The sequence below is a fragment of the Hermetia illucens genome, chromosome 6 (assembly GCF_905115235.1).
Source record: "Hermetia illucens chromosome 6, iHerIll2.2.curated.20191125, whole genome shotgun sequence".
Lineage (NCBI taxonomy): Eukaryota > Metazoa > Arthropoda > Insecta > Diptera > Stratiomyidae > Hermetia > Hermetia illucens.
The window spans coordinates 50,953,736-50,980,376 of record NC_051854.1 but is presented as its reverse complement, the minus strand read 5'-3'; the positions used below and the strand labels follow the sequence as shown (position 1 = coordinate 50,980,376).

The 26,641-nt window shown below is 43.8% G+C and overlaps 1 protein-coding gene and 1 long non-coding RNA gene across 10 annotated transcripts in view; one reads left to right on the top strand and one right to left on the bottom strand.

The window, feature by feature from the left end:
- The window catches only part of LOC119660390 (dystrophin, isoforms A/C/F/G/H), a 1,277,654-nt gene that overhangs the window by 580,315 nt on the left and 670,698 nt on the right, over positions 1 to 26,641 (bottom strand). The gene's annotated exons all lie outside the window — the stretch shown is intronic.
- LOC119660398 lies at positions 8,822 to 9,652 on the top strand. The gene is made up of 3 exons (XR_005250422.1): positions 8,822 to 8,970; positions 9,043 to 9,176; positions 9,234 to 9,652. It is a non-coding gene; the product is annotated as an uncharacterized LOC119660398 (long non-coding RNA).

Sequence of the window (26,641 nt, the reverse complement as noted above, 5' to 3'; positions counted from 1 at the left end):
TAAACATTTTCTTATACAAAAGTTTTCTTTTGGGAACTTGTTGAACGGCGGTGGGGTTGCGTTTTTCTTGCGGTTCCTCCAGAGATTTTGACACTGCGGAATGGGGACATGATGACGATTTGAAGAAGCTGGATTTTAGTTTTAGTCATCTCCGTTCGAATCAACAACCTAAATTACCCCCCAAAATCTGACACCACTGACAAATATCTTTTAATATTTTGCCATCTTATATCTTTTCGACAGTAGTCAAGCTTTTCCCTTTTAAAAAAAGGGAGTTCTTAACTTTTATGGCTTTAATTTCCAAGACTCGTTAATTTGAAAAAGAAAAACCACTCATTACCTCCCAAGTTTAGGAAACTTTCAAATCCACCCTCATCCATCTGAGAATTTATCTAAAAACTTCTGATGAATTTAACACGTTCAGCGAGGATGTATCCATTCGAAATTTATGCAGAGAACGAGCATTTTTGAATAATTTCGGTAATTAAGCAAACATTTGGCATAATCCGTGCAACGTACTATTCTCATTTTCAAAATTCGGCAATTTTGAATATTTAGACGATTGTCATGAAAGTTTGAACAGAACTCCACGGAGCGGACCATATGGCGGACAAACTAAACTTTTTGGGTCTACCCTGGCCTATGGCAGACGTGGCCACCGGTCGACGCGCTGAAATTGTAGCACATTGTGTTGAACATGAGCGGGAAGCACTCCGTGCAGCATCTGATGATTTTCCATGGTACGTGGATTAGCTTGTTCGAAATTTCCCAACTTTCCAGCTGAGCTTTTCCGTCTACACGATACTTTGAAATAATGCGATTTTCAACTTTATTTAGTGATTTAATTGATAAATATTCCAACGGAAATTAATAGGATGAAGTGGGAGCATTTGGCTTCTTGGGGAGTACCAAAGAGTCGAGGCAGCCTCCTACAGTGAGCGTTACAATTTTCAATAGCCTATGCCGCATGACTCTCCAATTCCAAGTATGCAGAAGGGCAAAAAGAAACAACAGGAGGCTGAATTTATAACGACCATATAGGAGGACAAGTTTTCAAATTTTTTGAGAGTCAAGAGTCCATTTGCTGTTGGTTGACTCAAATATGATCTTTGGTATGAATCCTTTATTGTTCTCTTTTCCGCGTTGAATCAATATAAGATTTGCAGAATTTAATCCTTCCATTTATAGGAACGCAATGAGTTCTCGGAGAACTTCTCCAAAAACCCTGACTCTGCCTGATGTCAATAAGCCGTTGGTTTTACAGAAAAAGTCCAAAAAGATAGCTTAACCCGAAGAATGGGCTTTTTTCTGACAATCTGAGAAGAGTCTACGAAGGGGTTACGTATCTCTAGTTACTGACGGTAATTCCACTAGCGGCAAACTGGCGCTGGAGATGTGGATCAGTAATGAGGCCAGGCCTGCTGCTAATGATCATCGAGGAAGGGTGAGTGCATCCCCTGTTTTAAATTTTTTCAGGTGGTCCAGATCACCGACACCTGGGAGGGCGTAAACATCAAGGTCCTCACATACAAAAAGATTCCCAGGAGACCGGTGACTTGAATCCGGTTGCCGAAAAATTCGCGATGAATAAGGACAAGCTCGTCCAGTCCTTGCGTAGTCAAAGTTCCAGGATTTCCATGGGCATCCAGTCAGAGAAGAACAGGTGAACAGCCAACCTTTCCTGTTTGGCAGTACGGTCCGGATCCAGAAACGCAAAAGTGAAAGTGTTCTGCTCCGTAAAACTAAAGACAACCCGGACTCGTCGACGTCGCCAACAATAGTTTGGAGAACCATCGATCCACCTACGCAAGCAGATCATGACGAAGGTAGCGCGAATAAATTTGATGAATCAGCGTACGCCTGAACTAATCTGCTGAACTTCATTCAAGAGGAAGACATCGACGTTGGATTAGTACAGGAACCTTAGGTCGAACCATAAAGGGCTTCAAAGTAAATATTAAAATTTAGGCCACTGATTGCAACATACTTAGAATATGTGGGATATCCTCGTACGAAGGAAATTAGGTTAGTACACCTTTGCCGTACGACAAACCTTGAACACCGATACTGGTGACTCCAGACAACACAACGTGCCTGACCATGAAAATCTCGTGACCTCTGACGACGGCCATGTTGTACCGCTCAGCCACGGTAAAGAAGCAGCCTCGATTGCAGCAATTAAATCCCCTTTGTGGAGACGCGAACCCCATACTACATTACCGTCGCATTGAACGCACTCCACCTTCCTGATATACGACGCCGGAGGTCGACATCTGCGGGTTCTCATTAGGGTGAATGCTTCTCGCACGCCGTTGTACGCACCATATAGGGGCTCTTTAAAGTCCTGGAGCGGCAGGTATACTTCTATAAGTTCGATTTCGAAGCGCGCCCAAGTGGGTCTCCTTATCGAGACTGAAACTATTCGCCGAACCGGGGGATGCACCACGAAGAATATGGTATGCCCGGTAACGCAATCGGCGGAATCGCGTCTCGGGTTCCTCCGCTGGATCCATTTTACCTCCCCTTGGAAGTGGTGTGTTGATTTTGAATATTGAGTGTACTTTTCCAACACCATCCCTCTGGGAAACTCCTCCGGAGTTGTGTTCCGTAAAAATTGTCTTATCGCTTTTCGCGGCGAACGGGACACCAATTACAACCTTTGGGAGAAAGCGGCTTAAGGTCAGCCTCGGACTGAAATAAACGTTTGAGCGGGAGTTTGTAATCGCCAAGACGCCCGATCGACACTAGATGCCGACTTTATTCGACATCACGGCCTCCTGATGGGCCTACGAGATGCCCGTCTGTTAAATCCAACAACCAAATTTTAGTCGATATCTACCGTGGCGGGGGCAACCTCCAGATTCCACGCCATATTGAAAGAATTTCCAGGGGTCACATAATCAACGCAGGTCCCCCTATCTATGATCGTCCCAATCGTTTACCTCCAGATAAGCTGAACGTGGCTCGTTTTTAGAGATAATTGGCGCTCGTCGTCCAGCCCCTGGGCGAGCGTGCTTCATATGGTACCCAACAAGTACTCCTGGCGGCCCTGTGGGGATTACCGACCGACGCCCCAACAGCGTCACTTTTCCTGACGAGGGTTTCGTCGCATTGAGAATATCGCCGCTAAATTGCACGAGAAGAAGATATTTTCTAAACTCATTCGGGCTGTTTAGCAGATTCCCGTAGTGAAAGAAGATATTTCGAAGACGACAGTGATCATGCCTATTGGCTTATAATAGTTTACGGTGGTAACTTTCGGCTTGAAAAACAGGCCCAAACTTTCCAGCAGTTTATGGACGAGGTCATCCGAGGATTGAATTTTTGCACGTGTTATGTGGACAACATTCTTATCGCATCATCAGAAGGAGCATGGACAACATTTGAGGACGGTACTGTAACGCCCTTCTGGATACTCAATCGTCATTAATGTAGAAAAATGAATATTTAGGCCATAAATTCACTCAGAGCGGTACCGCGCCTCCCCCACTTTAGGTGGCCCTTGAATTTGAATTGAAAACGCTGTAGTACGCAGTGCTAACAAACGACGTGAGTCCGGATGTTGGACAGTGAAGCCCTACGGTTATAGTGACATAATGTACGAGGTACGGGAACTCTGGGGATGCTAAACGGACTGCGCCACACAACCAGAGCAGAGGGGCGAACTTGTAATGATATGAATGGGGTAGGAGATCAAGTCGATCATCCTTAGTGGCCGATAACGACCTAGAGGGCAGAGCTATCCCAAAAATCTAAACAATTTGGCTAAATTGACCGTGAAGGTCCGCCCACAAAGATTGAAGCTCCATCAAAGTGCTCGGTCGACACGTTCTTGCACGCCTCTGTGCTAGCCAGGCTCGGGAATGTGGGGGGGTCCTTTGAGCGCTTTGATCCCTCACGCTTCATTACTAAAAACAACGTGCCTTTTCCGATGCGTGGGTCCGCACCGGATTTTAAATTCGACTCTAAGTAGGATTTCGCAACAGCCTATCGAATGAAAACCAGAACGCGAGCTAAATTGGAAAATAAAAAAAAAAACCGGCTCGACCGCGCGCGTGGAGCCGTAAGTCTCCGGACCCGAGTGCCGCGATCAAGGAGGGGAAGATCCACGACGGATCACCGTCTCGATTGCCGTCTCTTCCGCCTCAGATCTTGTACGAGGCGCGGCCTGTGAGGTTCCCGCCCTTCCTCGACATCCTCCGGCCAGTTATTCGTTTAGAGGATGTCCCTTTCATATAGGAATTCCGCGGGAGTAAGGAGGAACTAAGGGGAGGAAGTCCTCAAACTACTTCAGGTTATTCACAATTCATTGTTTATAAAATTTTATAATATTAGTCATAAACACAAAAATGAAAATAAAAATAAACAATTATTCAAACACAAAAAAGAAAATAATAAAACAAATGAAAAATAAATAAAAATAAAAAAAAAAATAAAAGAAAATCCAAACAATAACTCACCCAGGTCGTCACGCCGAGCTCGGTTGGCGGCTGGTGTACCTATTTTTTTGTTTTTAAAATTCAAAATATTAATTATTACAAGATATATAATCACACAGCGCGGGAATTCCGAATTCTACTTCGCCGCCAAATATTAACTTTAACTCATTTGAAAATTCAATTATCCGTCCCTTCAATTGTTTTCTATGTCTTTGTTTCAAATCACTGTGCCTTTATTATCTGCTAACGATTGAACTTATTCCCTGCACCTCTGCTTGAAAATCACTTGCGCTCCCGAACCCTCGTTCAACAAACACTTCCGTTCCTTTTTCCTCTTCTCCAAAACTTTTCCAATTCCTTTTTCTTCTTCTCCCAGACTTGTCCAATTCCTTTTTCTTCTTCTCCCAGACTTGTCCAATTCCTTTTTTCTTCTTCTCCAGCCAGCAAACCAAAAAACCAAACTCTTTTCTTTTCTCCGTCCTCACTCCGCCACCCAAAAAACAAAACTCCTCATGCCGCCAAAACTCTTCTCCCCAGCAACATCCTCGCTGTCTTTGTTCGTGCACCGCTTCTATTCCCGCTACATAGCCTTTCTCACTCGGCAATGTTGCGGCAACATGCGCATGCGCCTGCAGATGCGGCAAATCATTCGCCTCCTGTCAAGATCAATTCGCTCGAATGCATTGAATAATGTGCAATCTGCGGCGAACATTAAGGCAATTGCACACTATTAAATGCATTGTTTAAGCAAATTAATTAAGAAAGAGCCGAATGAAATTCCGCTCCCGTCGCGCAGCCGCGGTCACTACAAACTGGCTACCTGTTGCAAGGTATTTCTCGGATACAGTGTAGCCGAGTTATATAGTTTCCCAGAAGCGAAAGTACTTGCGGTATTGAATACCTGTCGATGAATGGATTATGATTCGAGCCATAACATAACTATTCTGACCAGCGCCAAGTCAAGGGGGATTTGCCCCGCCTATAACAAGACCCGATCGGATGAAAAGATTCTGAACCACCAGAAGTTAGTAGGTAGATCCTTAAAAGAGGATATTGAAGCATATAGCACACAAAATAGCTGTAGAGTGCATAGCGATGCATGATAGAAAGAGACGGTACATCTAACGTTGAAACGACGTCTTCAGTCAGAAAAGTCCCCATGAAATTATGTTTCACTATAGCTGCAGTTGATCTTAGGCAGAAAGATAATGAAGGTGGTCTACTTTCGGGGAAGAGCAACGAGATGTCGTCGTCCGTTGAATGCCTCCATGTTCTCCGGACTAGGCAGCATGAAGAACGTCACCGATAACAAGAAGAAATAAAATCGCTGACAGGCCGCTCAAAATCCTCCGAGACTTTACTTCGGTGCAGCACGTGACATTTTGCGTCATCATATGTCGTTTTGATAATAGCTGTTAGTTTCTCTGGAATACCCGTCCTGCGTACAGCACTCCAGATATACTGTTCACGCTAAGAGCAGGTGCAGCCAAGATTTAAACTATGCGCACTGCCTCAAAATGATCTGTGGGGTGTTGATGCCAGCCTGCTCTCTGTCCATCAAGCTTTCGATATGTTCTTTGATACGTTCCAGAATTATTTTAGCTGTTACCTTTGGAACGACAGGGAGTACGCAGACACCCCTCCAATTGTCACACACAAAACGGGTTCCAGTCTTTGGGATCTTGACGACCATCCTCTTTTTCCACTCTTCGCGAAAGATCTCGGATTCCGAAGATTTCCGTACGAGTGGAAGTAGCAAATCGGCCATAAGGTTAGGTACAGCGATAAATAACTCAGTTTGGGGACCGTCAAACCCAGCGGCTTTACTCCATTTGTGTGCATTGGTGGCCGAAATGATTTCTCTTCTGCTTGGAGGAACAATCCGTTTCCGCATATCACGATGACTAGTCATTTCATCCACAAGAGGAGGAACCTCACCGGATGTGATTCGGTTAAGAACTGTTGACGTCCTTCAAAAGAGCAACGAAAGATTTGCAACTAGATGTAAGCTCTTTCGTGATGCGGAATATATGCCTGAAATCATTGCGATCTGCGGAGTCTTCCGCTTCTCTGACCAGCAAATTCTCTCTTGTCAGGGCGTACACTACGTTGAACTTCTCAGGATTTCGCTCGATATCGACCACCATCGCTTGAAGCGGTCATCGATCCGCTTCCACGATTCAGCTGTCAGCCAGATCTTATGACGTCCCTTCGCGACGTAACGGACGACCTGTGCAGCAGCCGAGAAAGGAGCACATTTTATGGCTATCGAATGCTCATCAGGCGGGTTACTCAGTATATCATTCTCAGGCGGGTTACTCAGTGTATCATTCTCAGACGGGTTACTCAATATACCTGTTGTTCGATCAGCAACATAGTTCTCCAGCTGCCGAGCAACAACATACAAATGCTCGATGTTGAACTTATAGAGTCGCAGCTTTCCAACCCTAGGGCAAGTGACGAATGCAACACGTAAGCGAACGTAAGCGACCATCAAATGGTGATTCATTTCGGGGCCGTTGTCAGCGCCTCTCTTCTTAAGCACATCCAAAGGATAACTCCTAAATCTACTGTTGATCGTGAAATGATCTATCTGATGGCCCGTGCAGCGTCGGACAGTTGCAACGCAGCTGACCTTATGGCAGGCTCTATGTCCGAGCAACGATGGGGCAGTAGAAGCTGTGGATATCCACGCACCTCCCACCATTACCGTTGCAGCCGCTAAGATCGTGTTTACCCATCATATGTTCGAGCAAGGTGTTGTAAGATCCCACTTTAGCATTCAGATCACCCATCATGATCACAATGACACCTTTAGGAAGCCTCCCCTGAACTGCGTTTAATTGCTCGTAGAAAGCATCCTTCTCCAAGATATCGGAAGCCTACGTTGTTACGTAGCATTGTACTCCTCAACCTGGACCAGTTGGACTAGTTAGAAGTCTGTCAGAAACCGGCTTCCAGGTCAAGAAAGCGCGGCAGGAGCAATTCGACACCGGATCCGCTTCTGCTACCACTTCGCTTTGCCGCACATTCCCTCAACAGAAGGAGTACTCTTTAGAGTCTAACTTCGCTTAGGCCCAACTCCTTGTCTTGATGTACTTCAACGAAACAAAAGCATTTGCACCAGCGTCGACCAGAAGCCGTTTAATTGAGTTATTCACATTCCTGGATTTCTTAGTGACGTTATCCTCGATTACGAGGGTGATCCTCTAGTTTTCCTGCTTCTTACTCGAGGGAGTGTTCGAGTTGTACTTCCTGGTATGGTCTCTGAAGCATCGGTGATAGCATCCTCTCTTGGATACCTTACCTTGAGGATTCAACTGACCCCTAATTTGGTTCTTGATTCTTGAACAAAACAAGTTAGCTTCGAGCTCATCGGGTCAGTTGATTATCGCTTGGAGGGGATCTCCGTCCGAGGATTCACTCGGCAAATTTTCCTTTTAAGAGATCTTGTTGCCGGTGGGAGGAGTAATTTCAAGTCTTCTATCGTATTGGGTAACCAGCTGATTCAGAGGTATACCAGAATTTGAAGTAGCTTTGCAGAGGGTCGTTTCAGGATGTCAGAGGTTTGACAGCCTTTACCCAGGATGCGCTGGTATTCCTTGAAATCGAGGCGAAGGAATCGCATTTGTTCGATTGTCCGGGATGCTTATAGGTTCAGATTAGATTTTGAATAATTGTCTATTTGACGTCGACTGCTGTCATATGTTTTGTTGGATGAACATTCACTCGGCAACCTACACGTGATGAAACCTGTGCATGTTAAAATGTGGAACGACAGACAAGACAAACCAAATCCCTTTATACCCCGGATGGAGTTGCACTTTCTTCCAGTTATGTGCCGTTTTCGGAACTCAATATCCATTAGACAGACACCATCGTTTTACTGAGATGGTCAGAGAATTACTTAATACTATCAATTTTTGACCTATTCGCTGAAAGAAATTAGGTCGTAGATGAAAAGCCTATCTTGTCTGCGTCTGTTGGCTTTCGTTATAGGATGATACCATTCTAGATTACTGACTACTGGGCTTTGAAGGACACCATCCTGGGGTTACCATTTTAATTACTTTGCAAGAATTGTTTTTGCTGAAAGACGAGGAGCCTGAGGCAAAGTTAACAAGCATACTGAAAAGATAGCTAAGTAAAAACGTTCAGTTTGCAATTTTTTACTTTGGAACTGTTTTTTTTATAATTTTGAAGGATTTCAAAACAACTCGAAAAAGAAGTTTACAATTCATAGCTTGACACAGTGACTGCAGCCAGACAGATTAGCCGACAAAGGCAAACGACAACAAAAGCCTTTGCACCTATTGTCAGCGCATCCTTTGCCATGTAAAACTTTATAAAGATAATTAACTTTTATATCCCACAGCAAACGCAAAAGCATTTTCCAGCTCTGAGTCATGAATGCATCAATTTTTTGTTTGTCAACGCACTAGGATTCTCTCAGATTATCCGGGACAATGTCTGATACCCTCTAACCCATTCGCGCGAAAAAGTACTTGTGTTTTATTTTCAACACTCTAAGGTAATGCAATTAAAAATAGAGTGTTTCTGCAAGGACTGCGCTTTGTCCTCATCCCTTTGTTGTCGTTTCTAGTCGCACTGTTTAGAGTCCTAAATACATGCATGACAGCATAACTTTGACGGAGATGATTCTGAAGGGAAGTTACGTCAGTTGTTGCTGCCGGCGAAAATGTTGGCGACAGAATGTTGAAAAGGACGACAGGAAAGGTGAAACGTGTTACACTGGAACGTTGGAAAAGGTTAATTTACTTTTTTTTAAAACAGGACAGTTCATCTTTTGGGATGACATTCATGGAAAATCCAGGGAAAACTGTCCGAAAAGGATATGCTGGCTTGCAGAAGGGATAAAATCTGATGCCCGTTGTTGAGGAGTGTGTATTTTAGACTAAATATTTTATCCTTGAAAAGTTTAAGAATAGGAAAATTTTCGACGCATAGCTGAGATAAATGAGGGAGGATATCATCTCCTGCCAAAACTAAATCCTTTCTAAATCATATCCTTAAATTAGGGAACTCGGCTATGAAAAGTAATGAAAATGTTATTTGTTAATACCCGACCAGGGTAAGGAGATACCAAAATACCTCAAGGAGAACAAAATGGACAGGGGTCTCAGAACTGCTGAATTTGCCCCCCACCTCCAATCGAATAGAATTGAAACCGAGAACTTCCATTGATTCTACGTTTGAGAGTAAGTATTTCAAAAGGATCCTTAATTATTTAAATTATTAATTGGACTGCAGCCGCAATCATCAGTGACAAGCAAACAGGAAAATAACAACGTTCAGCCCCATCTCCTCCTTCTTTGCAGCATGGAGTATCCATTTCCACTGAAATTTCCAGTTAAAATCCAATTGAAGCTGAGTCGTCCTCGTAAGCATCGAAACCAAAATAGACTCTCTTCCGACTCAGTGAAATAAAAAACTCTAAAATTAGAACATGTCTGGCACTGGGAAGCGCAGCTACCCAAACATTGTAACGCAATATTTGTTCCAGTGAAGGTCGGGGCGCGTTTCCTTATGTTTTACTTTAAAGTTCAATGTGTCGATCGATGATGAAGCTCATAATGGACTTTTATTGGTCTGTGACATGGATCTGGCTTGTGTGGAATTTATGGCTGAAGTGGAAGTACCTCCTTCCGGGCAGGGGTTACAATGTTGTAATGCAACGTGAGGATATTGAATGGAAGAGAATAAAATAGATTTTATTGGTTTGAAGTGGGTGATTGAAATGTTATGGCCGAGAAGAGATAGCTGCCAGACGATTGATGGGGCGAGTTAGACAATATATTTTAGAAGTCAGTTCCTTTGTTGTAAAATATGGAGTCACTTAATGTTACTACATACCTTTACAAATAGAAAATAATCTGAAATAAATAGGAGGACCGTGGTTCGGGATAGCAAAGCGACCCTTGCCCTCCAAGACAGTTTGCCTCCAGCGTTCTCGGCCCTCACCTAACTAATTACTCCGGAATCCTGAAGAGTCTTAGGACCCGCAAGGGATTACTTAGAGTAGCATATGTGCCCAGGCTGATCCGTACCAGGGACGTGGATAGGTGATGCATGTTGTATCACGGTGATAATCACCTTACTGCGTAAGTTCATATTACTAACATCAAAAGTGATCCAAATATTACCAAACGTCACAATGTCACTTAACATCACATCACTTAGCATTACAAAATCCCTAAGGATCGCCACCTAGTAGAGAATTCATTATAATATTGCTCTGGCGATAAGTAATAATTTGTCTATCTATCTATGCTATCTATGCTGATATTGTATTTCATTACAAAATATCACGCAACATCATCCTTGTTCGTAGTACCAGGGGTGGTAGCGGTTATCGAGTGCCAAACCGATGCCGGCATAGCCTGCGAATTTATCAGTTTACTGGTATGGGAAAATGATTTCGGGTTGATAGCTATTAACTATGAAACAAAGCAATATAATGATTATACTTCTAAGTGGTAAGTAATGCTCATTCGTAAGTATAATGATTTACACTTTGTGGAATGTACAGATATCTTCCTATATTACATGAGAATATTTTGTTTTCTTTTTTATTTTTTTACATCAAAGGATTCTTCTTGAAGCTGCCGTACATTTAAAACGCCTCGCTGCAATGAACCTAAGGGAATAGGATGATTAAACGAACATCCTAAGTGACCGGAGACGACCTAGAGGGTAGAGGTATCCCAGGAACCTAAAAAGTGGGGGAAATTGACCTTGAAGGTCCACCCAAAAAGACTGATGCTTCATCAAAGTGCTCGATTGGCACGTTCAGAGGCGTACAAACCCCCAGTGCTAGCCAAGCTCGGGGATGTGAGGGGAGGAGTCCTTTGAGCACTCTCTCTTCCCCCTTGACCCCCGCAAAACCTTGTAGGGACATCTTCTAGATAATGGCCTGAGGATGTCAATGATGGAAGGAAACCTCAGGGGCCGCGCCTCAATAACTATCTGAAGTAGAGTAAATAATGTTCGGGACTGTGATCCATCGTGGATCTTTCCTCTCGATCGCGGCACTCGAGTCCGGAGACTTACGGCTCCACGTGCGCGGTCGAGCTATATCTTTTTTTTTATTTTTCAGGTTTAGCTCGTGTTCTGGTTTTTTTCGTTAGGCCGTCGCAAATTCCTTTGTTTGTTGTCATCGATATAGAGACATTATTTTTCTACTAATGACACGTGAGGGATCAAAGCGCTCAAAGGACCCCCCGCCCCCACATTCCCAAGCTTGGGTAGTACAGAGGCTTACATGCCTCTGAACGCGTCAACCGAGCACTTTGATGGAACTTCAGTCTTTGTGGGCGGACCTTCACGGTCAATTTCCCCAACTTTTTAGGTTTCTGGGATAGCTCTTCCCTCTAGGTGGTCTTCGGCCACTCAGGATGATCGTCTGATCTTCCTATTTACCTTAGGTTCGTTATACATATCCAGGTGAACTCCTGGCTGTATACTATATACCCAACGACCATAGTGTCTCATTAGTGAAGTACTACGCAATTTAATATCTAACGCTACAAAAAGGAGGAATAAAATTTAATTTCACCAGATTCACTAAAGAGGTGGACAGAAAAAAAAAACAAAATGGAGATATATCTGAATATAGTAGTTGCTTCCAAAAGAGGAAAATGTCCTGCACTGATGTCCTTCGAAAAGTAATGGTAGTCCCCAAATGAAGGACTGGAAATATAGTATGACTCGAGGCATACAAATTATACATATTAGGCGAGGTGTACACATTATACATATTAGAATTAAATAAGTCCGACGCAAGGGCAGTCGTAGAGTAGGTATTGTAGTGCAGCGAGGCAGTCTTTTGATATGTGATGTTGGTGATAAAACATCACTTCTTCGGTAAGGGTAGTGAAAAGTGATGTTTGTGATATTACTTCCTAATATAACTCTTCACAAAAGTGATGTGACACAGTATTTACTGAGGCGATGTTTCAGGCATCTCCAATCTGTACGAACCATCTGCATCGACCCGGGTGAAGCTACGAACACCGAAATGAACAGGGAACGTTTAAGCACTGGACAGAAATTCCCAACCATCAAAATCTCGAGACCAAGGAAACGACCTGGAGAAGGTCCATGCAAAGATGGAAGGACTCAATAGACGCAAACAGCAGATCCCTTTTTAGATTGTTCAACCGGAGAGACATTCACTCATCCAAGGAAGGTTCATCTCGTATCATATTAACCCTTACTGTATGCACAACGCCAACATCGGACGACATTTTGGCCTAGGCCCAAAATAACGAACACCGCAATAGTACAGTTGCGAATAGTGTCCCCAACTACTAATAATAACGAAGATCTTTGATGGCTTAAGCGCAACACCGCGTTCCGGTGACAGGATTGATGTTAGCCTGTGACAGAGCAGCACAATTAGGCCGCCATCAAAGATACTTTTTCCTCTGGATGAAATAAAATGTCGCTGACTACGAAAAGGAACTAAAGGCTCTTTTTGGTCCACTTGATCTCCAATACTACTATTGCACGGATTAGATAGGCAAAAGCCGTCGGTTTTTGGGGGACAGTAGATCGCTTTTAAGAATGTTCAGCTTCGACGGAGAAGGGTCCATTCGGAGTTGAATTAATACCTACTCCAGGTGCCCCTTCTTTACCTGGAAGCCAGTATCGGGTAGAATTTGGATAAGCGTTTAAAGTTTTCCCCAAGATTCATCGAAATTTCAGAATTTTTTCCGGCACCCGGGCCCCCCAACCTACCATTTTGAAGCTCACATCCTCTACCAATAGTAGCATCACAAATTAAGCTCCGTTTTGCGAAATTCTCAATATTAATGGAGATATAAGCGTTTAGGGTTTCCAAAATAAAGATTATCTCAACGGTACAGTTGCAAAACGTGTCCACTACTACTGGTTGGAGCGAAGAGCCTGGACCGGCTAAGCTGAATACGGTCTGCTTTCTTTATGATAGACAGTTGGAACAATGCTACTAAGCCGCCATCGCAGATACTATTTCCTCTGCAAACCATAAAATCTGACTGCCTGACCCAAACTCCAGCTGCTCCTGTTTCAGCGGTTTATATGTCCGCACTCTTCACACCGTCCGTATTTCTATAGAAGTCCCCATTCAGGGCGAAACCAGCCAAACCATGCATCAGCTTCCTCAAAATGCTAAGCACTTTGAGTCCTTAATAATATAACAGACATACTAATCCTCCATATGCTGCAGAGGACAAAAAGATGGCAACCATCGGTTATCCACGAAGGAAAGAAACAGATAAAAAGGGGAGGACCAGGCAGGATTCACCAACAAAACGCACATAATGCAGACGATATTTCAACGGACACTAGGATGTAATAAAAGGGTTCGGACCCCTATCAAAAAAGTGCCTAAATGTCCAAACCGCACTTCGAGAAAGAGGACTAAGCTCATCTATAAAATACGCGGCAGGTTTTGATGAGCAAGCTAAAACTATTGTAAAAAAAAGTTGCAATGGCAATAGGCCTAGGCAAACCAATAGCATTTTTTTTAAGTGAGCAGATGTCTTAAAAAAGTCCAAAATGAGTCCAATCAGAAACGCTACAACAAAAAATCAAAATCGAAAGGATCCACATTTTTGGGAGTAGTCATGACTAACGCTCCAAGAAGACTGTATTCAATGGTAGAGACTTTGGAGAAAGCTTACATGGTCTAATGTCTTACCACTGTACTAAAGACCTCCGTAGTATGATTGACCTCATTTACTGATCAGGGAGATACTAATAATCTGCTACAAGTACACATTATAATAGCTTAACAAAGGTAGTTAAAACTGCCCAGACAAGGCCTTGATTGGAATTTTGTCAACTAGCGACTGACAAAGGCTTATCCTCAAATCTCGTCCGGGGAACACGGAGCAACTTCCTTCTTAAAGCGATCGAAAAAGGCTTGGGCAGAACCCTCTGGTTAGAGAGTAAGCACGCGGAGTAATGTCACCCCAATTGTTACCAAATATTAATCAATATGGGCTACCAACATGTTCCCGAAATGCAAATCTCCTTGGTTTTACAGAGGTACTACAAATCATGTTCATCTTCTAGAAAGGATCGAAAGAAACCTTTTGCGCAAGTCAGAACCTTAATGCTATCTGAATTCCTCCAAGAATACCGTGGTTTTAGCAAATAGGGTTGTCACTGAAGAAGCCTCCCGATGGGTTAGACTACCTCGCTAGACCCAAATATTCAGATCACGAAATGTCCTATTTTCCGAGTTTCAAGAGGAAAAGGCAAAGGAGCTTAAGATGTTCCACGAAGAGGACGTAGGATTGCAAAATCAGATGCTGCGAACTGAAAAAGATAATTTCACCAAAACGATGCAGTAGGAATGATTCAGAGGAAGTTCCAAGAAGTGGAAGTCGCATTAAAATGGACGTGATAAATTTCGCCTCGATAAGGTCGCCCCACAATGTTCTGGTGATCTCATCGTCATAGGAAAAGCCACTGTACATTGGGGAGATACTTTGGATGTCGTGGTTGATTCAGGGCAGTTTAGAATTGAGCATCGCTTTAAATGAAGCTGGGCAATGGTAGGTTTCGTTGATGGGGGTAGAATTTCTCGTCTTTTGATAGGGTGGGTGATGAAAGTCCTGGGGGGATTTAACGTGAGTACCTGCCGTGAAGGCATAATCCCACGGTCCTCTTCGGACACGGATAGATTTTGGGACCACAATCAGAGCCCCGCCATGCAAGCACAGCGGTCCTGGTTTATACTGAATGCAGGCTCAGCGTTCATACTAATGGATGCGAGGCTTATCTAACACCTCTGCCGCAACTAAGGAGTACGGCACCCGAGTTGTACAGCGCAACTCTACACTCGAGCTCCGAGGAGCTCTGACCGCGATTTAGGCATAACCACAACCACCATGAAATGCCCACTAGGGGACCAACCGCAAATAACCGGACCGAGAACACATCCTTCAGGAATTCTCCTGGAGCATATGCTCTCAGAGGGCCATCCCGGTTCGCATGGTACCAGATAACCTCCGGTGAGGCTTCGTGGCAGAGCCATTTGAGATGAGTCGCTTGCAGACTCGGGTCTGATCGCTCTCCTCGAGTACGTGGGGATAGGGTAGGTGATTGTTTCATTAATTCCAAATTGAATTCAAGTTCCATATCGACTTTAGGACAGTTTATGCTGCTGCCGAACAGTGGCGCCTCTGCTGGCCATATTGTCTTCAAGTTGTATCAGATGAGACAAGGGGATGATGTTATCCCCATTAACTGGCGCTTAAGACAATCATTTCGTTACGATTCTACGAATACTGCCGGTTCTACTAAGGTCTTACTATTGTTGTTGAAATTTACATTGATTCAATGGCCCGTTAAGTATTATGCCTCATGATGACTACTAACTACAAGACCGAATGCCAAGCAAGAAGGCTATGACGATGCTAGCAATGATAAGTTTTATAATAAAGTTATCCAAGAAGAACAATGTCTTCCATGTATTTCAGCATAGGTCTTATAGGATTCTGGAAGGTAGTCGGGTCTGCTTAGGGTATAAGCCTCATAAGCGGCCAGAAAGTATACCATATTACTTCGGCACTCGAGAAAGCTTTCTGGACCGCCCCGTTTGAGCCAAGAACGCAACTTTTAAAAAAAAATTGCTGATGGTGTTAAACTGTTAAATTGGTGGACCTCGGCGTAATGCCAGGATGTCTGGAATTCTTTATTAAGCCAGAGCTAGGCCCGACGATGATGATGGCTTTAAGCCGACGGTCCCCATTCCTTATAATCATACCGATGTCGGGTTTTGGATTAATATATTCGGAGACAACCACCATTTTAGCGTCTGAAGATTTTACCTCTGGCCTGGCTGTCAGCATGTTTGCATGTTTGTCATAGATACAAATTGAAAATAGCCGTAAACTCAACTGCTACTTGGTGTGCACTCCTTTCGATCTTTTAGACTGCTTATGTCTAAACTCCATAAAGGACTGTTGGCCAGCCAGACAATTGGCGGTCCATTTCGGGTGCGGTTCATGATTCATGTAATCCAGAAATGATATGTGATTAGCTGGATGAAAAGCCTTTGATAAATCAACGGTCGCTTATCGTTGTTCGGAAATAAGGACGGTATTGATTAAGGCCAAGGAAATTCGGAGTTATCTAGCAGCTAAAATTTTCGTTGTGCTGTGGACTCTCCGAAAGCTGTGTTGAGAATAGGTGGGCGGAATATGAATCAAAGATATGAGGACTATCAGCGAATTGACTGTTTTGGCAACAGCCCGTAACATGGAGGTAGGATGATAAGATTCACCAAGTACTACGATATATTCTTCTTTGATTTTGTGGATCTTCGATAAACTCCCGGCAATGGTAGTAAGCGCTATGTTCGGTGCTTTCTTTCTGTTTAGTAACAGTTTTAACAGAGATTGCAGCTGTTAAGAAGCGAGATCCAATTAGATCTGTGTTTGACTTCTTTACTGATATCACTGTTTAAGCCCATAATTCTTGATTCGGCGAAATCGGTGCTTCGCAAGCTTTCCCTTTCGTCTGGCAATCTGCGAGCTAAAGTGGAGGAATTTGGTTAGAATTCGGGAACTTGTTCAAAGTAAAAATAATTTTCGCTCACTTTTAGGAAGAATCCAATAAAGGTAGCTTAAATATTGCGCATTTCAGAGCTGGTAAAGCTCTAAAGCTAAGTTCACGTTTCATGTAGGGGTGATGCTTAAGAGACTGCAAATTAGCTAGCGAACTAGCAAATCAAGTGTTATCATAAATGGGAAATAATTAGAATAGGTCTTGAAACCGGACAACCAACAAGCTCTGCTAATGAGGCCAGCATTAGCAACTGTTTTGTTAGGGGAGCTGGTGCATGTGTTGGAAACAACAGTCAAAATCTTTTCATTCGACGAACGTAAGTCCAACGTACCCAATTATTCTGTAACGAAGAACCCATTGTCATCGGTATCTAAATTGAAACGTCAAATCGTCGAGCACACAGCGATGTTGATCAGTATAGAAAGGAGGAATGTTGGGCACCTATTTGGTTGACAAGCTAGATTGTGGTTGTATTATATATAAAGCTTGAAAATTTCGACCTTAGCATTTCCAATTTGAGCGAATGAAGCTTGCGTCCCGCTAACCCTCACATGAATTGTCAGCGCGGGTCCTACGCTAGCGGAAACATTTCCACCTTTCCGCGGAATATGTGGTAGATACTATGAGAGTTTCGTCCCTTTTTCGTCAAACAAGGGACTGTAGGTTAGACTGATATGGAATACATCTCTTTAAGCCTCACGTTATATGTGTCATAAGTCAAAGGTCTCGTCTCGCAAAAACCTTCGTGGGTAGTGATAGCCACATCTTGTACGAGGTGGTCCTACTACTAACACAACGGTACGGGTCTAGCCGGGGAAATGGAACCCAAACCCAAGCCGAAGAATTAAGAGATCTTGAATAGGCCAACGGCAAAGGTAAGAGCCAGGAGGCTCACTAACTTTGCCAGGGCGGTGAAGGGTATTCGACTTGCTATCCTGCTGAAATCATTCCCGGACCAAATAATCACTCGTGGGATTCAGGAAATCATTGAAGACCTTGTCGTCAGGCAGATGTGCAAGGAATGAAAAACCGATTCGTAGTCTACATGGAGAAAGTAAGCTAGTAATTCGATATTTCACTTGCCAAAAAACAAAAGCTTCCACTATCCGTAAATCCTGTTGAAAATATATATCTGATTCAGAGTTCCTACCTGAAGACCTCGTTACTACCCATGTGTCATTGAAAGCCCAGAGGACCACTCGAGAGGCAGATGTAGCATCAAGCTTTTTCCCAGTAGGCAACACCATAATCCCGCCAGAATTAGTAGTTAGATTAGTGAAGCTTTGCGATAGAAAGCGCTGCTATTTCTCCTCGTTTACGATGTTAACGCCCATAATGAGGTCTGGGGAAGCAACAATACCAATCGAAGGGAAGAGTGATTTCCTTTTTTGCAATCAGGTTAGAAATATATAATGTAGGCAATACGCCAACAATGTTGCGGTACCAGGCAAGAGGTTCCAGACATAACTGTAAGAAGAACTTTTATGAGCAAGCCCTCTATGTTGGATCACATAACAATAAGACTTGACGGTGAGGCAACTCTGAAGTAGAAAGAATACTCAGGAAATCGCGGAGAACAGATTGAAACTAATGATTAAGTCAACTGAGCCATAACATAGGCCATCTCCAGGTGGGTAATGATATCAAGGGCGAACTAGAATTGGGGACAAAAGTGAAAGACTTCATTCATTGCCATGCCATCAAAAGTTGGTAGAGGCGGAACCAGGATGAGGACAGAGGCCCAAAATCTTTTTAACCGAGCCAGACAAACCGGTAGTCAGCCAAAATACTGACAACGTATGTCGTATCGTAAAGTGAAACCGCTTCCTGAAATCTATGGAAGGACTGAATGAACCACATAAACATCCCAGCTATACGGGACAATATCTTCCTTCAGACAAAACTCGTTTTACGCGGTCCTGTCCCACCTCAATAAGAAACAGGAGGTCTTACTGAAGAAAAAATTGAAAATAGCAAAGGAGGTATTCTCGCAAGCTAAAATAAAATAGACAATGGATAAATTTTGAACCACTGAAATCACGGGAAACAGAGTTTTACGTCAAGGACATGGGCGTGGCCTTTAACGCGGGCAAATCTCTAAATCTTTCATACCGAATTCCCGCTTGGAATATACTGGCGAAACTTGGGAGACCATACGACTCGGATACGCTGTATATATTCGAGAAAACTATCATCGGTCGGAGACCCCATTTCTTTGCAAAGATTGTTTTGCAGGCACCGTCAGTTCTATGTCCAACCTCCAATTTAGTTTTGGATCCAAAACTACATCCAGCTAGTTTACATTGGAAGAAAAAAACAATGTTTGTTCATTCAGCCATGGTTGTCTTGGTGGTGAATAGCATCAGTTCCATTTTGGTTGGATTTATGCCGAGTTCACATTTTGCGGGCCACAGGCACACCTTTCCCAACGTTCCTTACATGATGTCGCTCATAATGGACGGAAACATCCCTGACATTAATATCACAGAGTCGTCGACATACGCCACTATCTTCACCCCGCTTCTGTCCAATATTCGTAAAATTTCGTCCATCATTATTAACCAGAGCACCGGAGAGGTGGCGCTACCCTGGGGCGTGCCTCTGTTCAGAGCTCTGGTCAAGCTGTTGCCTCCCAGATCCAACTGGATTATCCTGGTACTTGGCGTGGATATTATCCAATGCGTAAGATATCCCTCCAATCCCATACTGGTCAAGGCTTCCTTGATGGCGTTGGTACTAACATTATTGAAAGAAGAAAGAAAGAAACGGGGATGGACTTCAAAACATTACGTAGGGGAATTATATAAACTGCAAGAACTGACTTGTGTTTCCATCACTGTGGCAATGAGGGCGAGGGTTCATCTGGGATTGGTTCCTCTCCATCTCTACGTGCAGATGCGGGTGAAAAAGGCAATTTTCAGAGTATCCAGTAGTTTTAACGAGACGGAAAGGTGCCTCAATTGAAGGAAGATTGCCATTCTTTCTAGGCAGTATCCCCAATTATTGTTATCAAAGGGCAGCATGACAATGGGGTTTCATTTCAACAAGAAATTTGGGACACGTTGGAGAAACAGAGCAAACTGGGAGAGCATGGCAATGACTTATGGCCTAGACTAGCAACTGATGGCTTGGTACACTGACGGGTCCCTTACAACAGAAAAAGCTCATGCAGGTCCAACGAAATCGTACTTCGAACCAATATGTAAGGACACCAGTATATTTCAGGCGGAAATGTATGCGGTAGGTAGATATGCCTACTTTAACCTCTGAAAGAACCATAGAGGGTACAACGTTACTACTACGACCGACAACCAGGTGGTTATTAAGGCACTTAGGTCCAACCAGGCGAAATCTAAACGACTACTCTGGCGTAAGCTGAAGAGGAAAGGCTTATTAAGAAATGCGCGGCAATTGTGCGATATGCGACGTTCCTTCAGAAAAACGTTAGCAAAAGGGTGAAAAACGGGCTGATGGAAGTGAAGGAGCTCTTGGACAGAATTTGATACTATATGCGGACATGGAGAGTAAGAGAAAATTCGCGGGAAGCAGAAACAACCGCGGCTCCCGATGAGAACACTGCGGCCGCCAAATGGATCGCAGACAGCTCATTGCAGAGCGAATTGGGAAAAAAACGAAAGGAAGGAGACTTCACTCAGGTACGCTCGAGGGCTCAAAAGAAGTAGGCGAAGAGGGACAAGAGACAACAATATGCCGCGTCATCAGAAAAACCTCTGCTTAAAATTAAGGCGGACACGAAGGACGGAGCACCAAAAGAAAAGGTTGGGAGGCAAGGGGGACAAAACCGCCAGCTCTGCTTATTAAGCTGACGGAAGGCAAGACTTTTGCGGAAGTGCTCAGTGAAATCCGTTACAAGATCAAATCCGAAGATAGTGGAGCAGAATTGTCTGCTATTCGTAAAACGAAGGGTGGTGGAGTCCTAATCGAACTAGACCCGAGGACAACAGATAAAGTTCTGTGAAGCAGCAAGGGACTTCTGGGAGAGAAACTTTTGGTTTTCAGCCTGGAACCCACATGTTCTCTGGAAATCCGAGACCTTGACTGCCTCACAGGTAGAAGAGGCTATCAAACGCGAACGTCCGGAGGTAAGCAATATCCGGATAGGTATCACTTTTGCGAACTCCCTGGACCAAAAACTCGCTGTGGTGGAACTTGCCGAGCAATACGCGAGCAAGACCTTCTAGACATACTAGACAATATTTTCGTGCCGAACTATCTCTTATGGATATTGGCGGACTATCAGAGGAATCCAGAGGAGGATGGAGGTCACGTCGCGGGTAGCTCTTAACTGATCGAATTTTTTTGCCCAGTACTGTATGTGTTAGAGTGAGATAGCATAATGGACTCCATTTGATAGATCTTCTGAGAGAAAGCTATCAAAAACCGCAGCGCGAGATAATGGAATATGCATACCCTTCACATTTAACTTATGGTTCTTGTCCTACCAAGAACGTCTTATTTAGGAATTGGTTTTTCAGAAGGTACTTTAGGACATCTTTTTTTCGGAGTTTAGGGAAGTTGAGGGTATCCAATGCAAGAGGTACGATACTCTTTAAGTCCACCCAACTACTCGCCTATGCTGACGATATCGACATCATGGGAAGAACCACCCGAGACTGCAAACTGCCTTCATCCAGATCGAGCAGGCGGCGCGAGATCTTGGGCTGCACAGCAATGAAGGCAAGACAAAATTTATGGTGGCAACGTCAGCACCGAAAACCAGCCAATCAACAACAGCAAACCGCACTGGTCAAACAGGAAGAATAAGGATAGGAGAATATAACTTTGAGAAAACCACAACCGATAACAGCTACGATGATGAAATCCGCGCTCGGTTGTTGTCAGCCAAAAGAGCCTATTTCAGCTTACAAAAACTGTTCCGCTCGAAACATCTCACCATACGGTCAAAGCTCTTAGTGTACAAGACTATGATCTTGCCAGTCCTCATGTGTTCCTCGGAAACTTGGGTTCTTAGCAAGAAAAATTGCGAACTCTTGGCCGCGTTCGAGAGAAGAATCCTCCGAAGAATTTTGGGCCCCCTACATGAGGATGGACGATTTCGTAGTCTACACAATGACGAAATCTATGAGCCGGTTGTGGATAAAATCGCGCAAGTACAGAGATAGGGAGCTTTGCCGGTGGCGTCTGCGTGCCGCACTGTTTCTGAACCGACCGTGATGATGATCGCAGGAGTGATCCCCGTTGCCCTTCTGGCTGAGGAGCATAAAGCCATATGCTTGCCTTGCGCAAGGTGCAAGAACGAAGGGAGGTGGTTCCTCGTGAAAAACGGCAACGCACCTTAGACGAGTGGCAACTATCTTGACAAAATGAAACTAGAGGCAGATGGAGCGCTCGGCTCATTGGCAATTTAGGTGCGTGGTAGAATCGGAAGCATAATAAGACTGACTATTTCCTTATGCAGTTCTTAAGTGGGCATGGACGTTTTCAGTCTTACTTGCACAAGATTGGAAAGGCACGATCTCCGGATTGTGTGTTTTGCAATGGAGTTGCAGAAGACGCTCATCACAATTTTTTTCTTGTGCAATGGATTTAAACACAAGGGAACTCTCTTCAGACAACATTGTCGAGGAGATGCTGCATTAGAGTCCTTCTCTTTTCAAAGAAGATAGAGCTCGACCGATGGAGGAGCCGGATGATTCCCTTCCTCCACTCCCCTCCCGTTTGTGAAAGCAATCTCTGAATTGAAGGATCCGCAAGGCGGGACTAGCCCGAAGTAATGTGACAAACGGTTTGAAGCTAGCTCTCTGACGATGGAGAGTTGAGAGTGTAGTTGACGTATCGGTGCGGAAATCCAACACTCTGCCCGTAAATGCATAGACCTACCCTACCCCAAAAAAGTATTGTTCAAACATAACCAAGAAAAGCCATAGGATCAGAGTAGGAATTCTCACTGGTTATTGCCAAGTGATGGCTGAAACATTTAGAAGTAAGGAACATCAACAACATATAAAGCACACTTATTTGTCTGTGTTAAATTGAACGGGGTTTGACAAGTCTTGGGCATCATGAGTGTGCGGGATAAGAAGCTTCGACGTCACGCTTGCCAAGTATTTCCTTGAACTCCAGAAGAACAAGTTGCCTGTCTGGATGAGGTAACAACGAATAACAAAGAAGTTTTAGCCAATTCACACAGATAACAGTGTATCAAAACCAACTATCCACAAAAAGCGTATATCAAGGGTGCTTCATTTTCCGCTTTCTTTTTATTACATTATGCAAAAGGTTGTCTGTGCCTTATCAAAAAAATCTGTCATCATTCCTTTCAATATTCATTCAAAAGACATGTCATTCAAATGTTATTGATTACATCCCACTTTGCTTATAATTAAATTCATTACAGCCTGAATATAAATTTTCAATAAAAATCCTCCATCCCTTGTCCTTCACAATACGTCAAAATGCTCACCGACACTTCATTTACATTCTGAAATTGTAGACTCTATCAATCATCCCTGGTAATCGATAAATTTTGCTGTGTGCGCCCGACCCGGCGTTTGCGAATCTCTCCCGGAGCGCGAAAATATCATCACATCAAACATCAATCAGTTTTCCAGAACTTCCACGATTTTCTGTCGTCTCAATCAGTTTCACTTTAATATATGTTTTCGTTCCGTCAGGACGAGTGCTTCCCTCACTGTGTGTTCAACTGATACATTTAACTACCGGCTTCAAGCGTTCCATGCGGGATAACGGCGTGAACATGAAAACGGCTCGGAAAACCTGAAGAGGGTTTGTTGCAAACAGTGGCAAATCGCTCCCAGCTCAGGAAAAGGAAAAAGGAAGAGGCACGCTCGTAAGAAAAATCACTAAAAAACACTCAACAACGTGACTAAGTAGAACATTTGTTAAACATCAGCCAATAACAAATGGTCCTTGTTAAAACGAGAAAGAAAGCATCGCCAACTAGATTCCATCTTGCCGCTTAGTTTCGTGAGTATCAAATACAGGAGCCGACAAATTTCCTTCGTTTTAGGATTTTCCGATTTTCTTGTTCGACTTGTTGTTGTTTTCCTTTTTTTCCTGTGATTTTTGTTTTTGCCTTTGTTGAATTTCCCACGTCAGGACTCAATTGTGTGGGAAATCTGTAAGGGTTGAAGAGACTTTCCGTTGAGAATGATTCACTGATTTCAGCCTCGGGAGGCGGTCTCCATGTAAGCTGTACTCCTAATTCTGAGCGGTAGGCAGGCATTCCGGAAGGAGCAACCAACTTTTGACAAGTCATAAATTTATCCTTACAGTTGGTGTATGGTTGCCACTGGCAGGGATTATTTATTTTGCTTGTGATGGTTACAAATTGGATTGGAAGCCCCTCTCGAATCACGCTAGACTTCGCGCAGCTCCTTTCAAACCCATGCTGTCCGTGCTTTAGGTGCTCTGATCGGATGTATCACATTCCAAGAGATGTCCTTGAAGGACGACGGATTCGAAAAATAACTTAGATGGAAGGTGAAAGCCACTCTCAACGAATCTGTGTAGTCAGATTGCTGGAAATCAAGGACCAATTTCTGCCACTAAACTGTTTCTAATCCTTTGAAATGTAGCATCACATTTACCCGAACTAATATCAAAATTAGATTTATTTTCGCTCTGTCATAAAATCTGAAAATTTCGCGCAAATGCACAAGCGCTCCCGGCACTTTTCCTATGCCATCCGCGAAAAGGAAACGTCTCACGTACCTAACCGGCTTACGTCTACAAAAAGAGTTTAAAATAATAAAATAAAATGTTCCCCGAGTCATGCTAAAATAAACTTTTCCAAGAGAGAACACTTTAAATTTGAAAACTTTATTATGATCTATAAAACTTTAATTATTCTGACATTCTGGAAGTTTTGAGGGTAAGCGGATAGCCGGGTAAAGACGAACGATAGCAAAGGAGAAATTAAAGGAAATGAACACCAGATGGTAGAGTAAATTGAATAAAAACGAATGACGGCAGCGGGTGGACATTGAAAATTATTCTGAGACGGAGAATATTCTTTGAAAATAGTTGGCATTTTTATTTCTCCATTTGCCTACTCACTTTCTATGGCCTCGCTTAGTCGGCAGTAAGGAAATCCGCTTCGGTAATGAGATTAAATGTCATTATTTTTAGAACGGTCTCCTTGTTCTACCAACGGATTTTTATCAATGCAGAAAAGATGAATCTCAAGGTTGAGTAAGACAAAATAATGTTCAGATGAAAGTCATCACAGGAATATAAAGGAAGCTCATTAGAGATGATTATGAAAAGGTCCTTCGGCGAATCTGAAGATATTCGCTCGCCATATAAGCGGGCAAAGTGCATTATTTAAACGCGATCCTAGGCATATGCTTTACCAAGGAAGGAAGTAGCATTTTCAGTAAAATAAAATCAAGACTTTGAATGGACCTGAGAGTAAAGACCAGTGATATCTACCTTGATCTACTAATATGGCCTAATTCAAAGAAAAAGTTACGTATTGGTTCATCTTTTAATCGCTTTAGTTTCCTTTAGATACACGCATCTGGCCACTCAAACACCACCCCATCCAGCCGCAGCGCAGTCCACCAGAGACCGAGCAACGCCAACACTGCCCCATCCAGCAGCAGTACAGTCCACCTAAGACCGAGCAACCCCAACACCGCCCCATCCAGTAGCAACACAGCAACCATCATCGCACCTATCAAGACAAAGGTTAGTAGAATTCCCCACTCGTGGTGGTCCACCAAAACTCCCAGTGCAGAAATCACTCCCTCACGAGAGGAATTTGATTCCACCATTATCCCATGCCTCGACCGCACCTTCTCGACTCAAGAAATTATGGACGACCTACACAATCAAGGCGTCCACAATATCGTCTCAATAAAACCATATCAAACGAAGCCAAAATTGAGAACCACAAGCTCGTTCTCTGGCTCATCACCTTCAATGCTACCTTCTCTGAAGAACAACTAAAACGAATCAGAGCCATCCAAAGAACCATCGTCTGTTTCGAGGAAATCCGAAACAGGCAACTGCCAAAGGATCGGCCACGCTGCCCCCAATTGTAACCTAGACTACCACAGCGTGAAATGCGACTAAGTCCATCCACCAGCGGCCTGTCCCAAAACTGCGAATGGGAAGCCTAAGTGCGTAAACTGCGGCTCCAACGAACACCCGGCAAATTACAGAAATTCCCCGAAGTTCACTGTGTTCGTCTCCAAGCGCAATGCGCAAGTACGCACACGCACCCCTCAATCAGCGCCGAAGTAGGCACCGCGCCCCATCAATACTCCCTCTTTCGTATGCCCATCAGTGTCGTACGCAGACGCCACGCGCACCCAACCGACCTCCACAGCTCCCATCTCCAGACCCGCTAGCGCGGTCCCATCGAACAACATCAACATGGCAGAACTGTTCAAAATGTTTTCGATGATGGAAAACTCTCCAACGTCCAGCAGTGGACGGCAGAGTGCGCCGACACGACCTCGAGATATTCCTTAAGGAGCACAAACCTCAGGTTATACTGCTATGCGAAACAAAACTCAACCACCGTGACAAACCATCCCAACCATTTCCCAAATTTTAATCTGTTCAGCTAGACTATCGCTTCAGTCCGGCTAGACTATCGCTGACGAAAT